Consider the following 4569-nt stretch of genomic DNA (forward strand, 5'->3'; position numbering starts at 1 on the left):
GTCATTATGGAGGCAATTCTATGCATCATTCATATTCCTGTGACAGCTATAATGCAATTTAAAAAGTGAGTAGTAATTCAAGTTCTTTTAGTCCATGCGGTTTTATTCTTTTATTTTATTTTACTTAGTCAAATGTGGTAAATGAGATGCCCAATAGCAGAATAGCCAACTTCCAGAAGCCATCAGTCATTTGATAAGCGGGTATCTCAGTTTATCTGATGATAAATGGGGTTGCGGTGCTCTCAGTAGAGCCTGGGGCCACTTGAACTCTGCAGCCTGAGCTGCATGCAATTAAAGCCATTTAAGACCCTAGAAACCCGTTACTGCTGCTAACACAAATAGGTTTAGTGACCTTGTCCGCGATGGTATTGTTCAAACGGGAGATTGATATCATACAAGTGCACTTGCGATGTAAGACATGCACAAATATGAATATATCTTTTTGTATGTTTTGTATTTCATTGTAATTCAGGTGTCTCATATGGAGCTTGGAGAAGAGGTTATGATGCACTGCAGCACAGAGGGGTACACAATCAGCCTCTAGCTCTTGGGAAAATATATTTCTTTATTATCCTTTCAGCAATTACAAGACAGGTTTAATGTCCCCATGGAACATTCTTTGGATATCTTCAAATGAAGCGTCTCGTATCTTCTGACGTACTTGCTTCTCCAATCAGCCTCTCTCAAAGTGATGTGAGGAGATTCTTCCTCTAGCTTAGAAATGGAAAGATTGTTCTACGGCTCTTTTTATGACATGCGTGAGCTCACATGTACGGCTAGAGGGACACTAGACTTTATGCATAACAATGTACAAGATACCCGATGTGCCATATGTTTATTAGACTATCGGATCATGCAGCTTGTGCTGCGAATGACATTGCCGGAAGTGGATTTCAAATTGGCCAGCGAGGGAAGCGTGCTTTAGTGTGTGTGAGTCATTTTCAAGGGTACGCAGGCAGTTTATGACAGGGAAAGGTCACCTGTGTAGTCGGCCCACAAGCATCTTGCTCTTAATACAGGCGAAATGGGTGTTTGCAAATAGTCTTTTACGAAAGGCTGTTTGTCTGTTGTCAGGTCACAGTGTGTAAGAAACTATAGATAGTATAGTTCGTTAGGAGATTAACTGCCGCTTGACTGGGAAAAGTGTAAAGAAACAATAATATATATACATATATCATAATAAATTAAATTGAAATTGAAACTATAAGAAATGTACATGTCACTTGAACAATAAACACCTGCTGACTGATTGTGTGTTTAGTGTTTGAAATGCTTGGTAAGAATGTACTCCAAAATATACTGCTGTTTATTTCCACGGAAACTTACACGCTGTGTTCACAGAGGTGGGACTCTTTCATTCTGGTACTTTGATTATGTTGTGTTTCTCTAAACTCAAACTGATAATGAGCCAGAAGACAACAGGGACCATGCACACTGAATCAGTGATAAGTGAATTTATTACAGCTAAATGGAGTTGTTTTAGTCCTTCACCCCATGCTGCCATTAAATGTCCCTGTGATTAGTGAGGCACACGCAGCCAACCTAATTATCCAACGCCACAGCCAAACCCTTCGCATGATTACAACAGTTTTCTTCTTATACTGCAATTATGTTCTTTGCAACGGCGGACGCTATAATTAAAGAGGAAATGCTTGCTTTCCGTGTGCGTCTGCGTGTCTTTGTGTATCTGTTCAGGTATCTACAGTACGCGCATGGAAACATGCACTTGCTGTGTTTTTTTCAAGCCAATCGCATTAGTTGCAGCTCCTCTGCAACTATTTCTGTTCTGTAAGAGCTTAATTGTAAAACAAGAAAAGAAGTTGTTATCAGGGCGAGTAGAGGTGATGATTTGCAGTGCGGATCCTGGATGCAAAAAACAGAGAATTCCCTCTTCACAGCATATTCAGCCGCTTACAGTGCTGATCAGGGCTGCAGCACCACGCAGGAGAAACAGAGCTAAACTGGGTCACATGGATGTGGTTGTGATTCAGTAGAGAGAGGTGAGATTGCGAGACAGTGTGAGAAAATCCAAGAAATACTCATTTCTCCGCCAGCATCTTGCTGATGGTTTTATTTAACATGACAAGTGTAGAGGAGCAATCATTGTTATAAGAGCATTACGGATGTCCCCACGAGGGAGTCTGGGGATTTCGGCAAAGGGGATTGAGTGAATTAATATGCATTTTCCTTACCAGGAGGGGGCAGTGCAGCTGCAGCGGTGCGCCAAACAAATCCTTGTGCTTTGTGAGGGAGAGGCTCACTCCCTCTGGTGAGTATTCCCTCCACATCTTCACTCGCTGGCACGCCTGTGTACAACCAGCCCAGTGCGGTGACATTTGGAATGAACACCGGCCCGCCATTGTTCATCGCTACACGACGTGTTGGCGTGTGATTCTGTACTCATTCACGTACAGAAGTGTCCAGGACTCAGGTGCACCACACGCCCAAAGTCCTCTGGCACGGCCTAGATGATGATGTGGTTTGATTGCATGAAACAACACGACACCCTGCTTCTCTGCGAGCGGGGGCCACCCTTCCTTTTGTTAAGCCCAGAAGCCACATGTTTGTCGGGTACATGGCTCCTCTCAGACTTACATGCACAGAACCTCCAAGGCGAGGGATGGAAATGAAAACGCCTCGCTGTTCGTTGTCTGTGGATCTCACACGGACACATTGTATAGCCGAACATGGAAAGAGTGGCCTTGTCCTATTGTTTCCCCTGTTGGCCTTGGGTGCGCCCCTTCCGCAGTCCGACCCTCTCCGAGGGAGCCTTTTTGTTCGCGTTGGGAGGGGAAGCTGTCTGTGTCACGAGATCACCTCGATCGGAGAATGCTTTTCATTTTCGATGCCCCCTTTTTCTTACACGACCTCGTTTGGCTCAACGGGTGACTCACGCGCGTCAGGCGGAGTTCTAGCCATTTGAAAATCCAGCTTCGCTGCCCTTTTATTTATCTCTCACCCCAGCAGTTTTCTAAATGTTTGTAGATGAACACTAATCGTCTCCTGGCTATGTGGATGACACGCCAATTAATCAAGCGCACCGTTCTGGCCGACCCAGCAACGGCGAACAGCTTCTAGCACGCGGCTGGCTGGCAATAACCAGTTTGTACAACCCCCGAAGGGCTGTGAGGCCACCGCTGCATGTGTTTGTGTGCACGGCAGTTGTTTCCTGGGTGGAAACATTTTAATACTACCAGTTTGTCAGTTCGGGTGTCTGCTCGTTGGGGGTTGTGTACAGTGTGTGCAATCCTTTAGTGTAACATAATGTGTTCATTGCCCCCCCGTTGAGTCGGTCAGACTCTGTCGTGAAGCTGCTAATGATACAGCGGCGTGGTGGAGATATTACGCAACCTCCGAAGGTTATTGGACCCTCGCCACACATCAAGTGCGTTCCACTTTTTTAGTAAACCTAAAAAAAATGTTTTTATTTCTCTGGGGCACACCTTTTCTTTCATCACATCTCTCATCCAACAGTAAACAGAAAAATGAACTCAATAGTATTTGTGATCTAGGAGGTCTTTCACTGTACACAATATCCCATGATGTGCAGACACTATTCGTATTCACATCCTATTCGAGCCTGCAGTAGCAGGCGATCGCAATCCGGTGGATGGTAAATGTGTGTTATCTAACAGGGCTCTTTGATAATTCTTGCCTTGCTGCCCATCCAAAAGACGAGGTGCTCTGAATTGTGTTTATCCAGTTGAATGAGTATTACAGTGTGGTGGTTGTTTGGCCACATGCAAAAATGCACTTAGACACGTGTTCACATGCACACGCTCAAACACAAACTAGCAAGTCTTTTCATTTCATTCATTTTCATTCCTTTTTTTCAAGGGGAAAAGGGAGAGAGGAATGCAGGCGGTGGAGGAGTGGAGAAGGATTGATGGGAAGCAGGGAGGTACAAGAAAGGTGATTAAAAACTCCAGCTACAGATGTTTCTGGAACACTTCAAAGTGGTGAGCGTGCCAGTGCCAGCGCCGGGCATGATGCATTATTGAGACGGTGCCCACCTGGCACCTGGCACTGACATCACATGCCCGCTCCACCTGGCAGCATGCAGTCACGTGGGTCACACTGTGGGTCACACCTCCCCACACGAATCAGGCTCCCGGTGTGATTTGTGGAAAGTGGAAATAACACACACACGGTCAACACGGACCTCAAAGGCACTAAACTGGGGCGTGTGCAGCCGGTTAACTCTGTGAATGAAGAGTGAGGACACGGGCAGACGTTCTGGCGAAGGCATTGTGATGTTTCGATTTGGTTTCTAGCTACATCATTTATGCCTTAAAAAGAATCGCATTTCCTGCAATGTTTACGTAATTGTATTTCAGGTTGTGGAAAGATGGATGGAAATCTGACTGCGCACTACAATAATTTAATTCCCCCATGCAATAAATTATTGAAATGCAATGATGATAATTCAGTGGAGTATTAAGAGGAAATCCTCAGAATCGTTCTGGAAGGTCTTTGGCTTTGAAGTAGCCTACGGTTTGTGTTGATGCAATTCCTTCCACTTAATATTTCAGAAGCCCCCTCAACCTTATATAAAGAATGCTTAGAGGT

Source organism: Gasterosteus aculeatus, chromosome X (assembly GCF_964276395.1).
Source record: "Gasterosteus aculeatus chromosome X, fGasAcu3.hap1.1, whole genome shotgun sequence".
Taxonomy (NCBI): Eukaryota; Metazoa; Chordata; class Actinopteri; order Perciformes; family Gasterosteidae; genus Gasterosteus; species Gasterosteus aculeatus.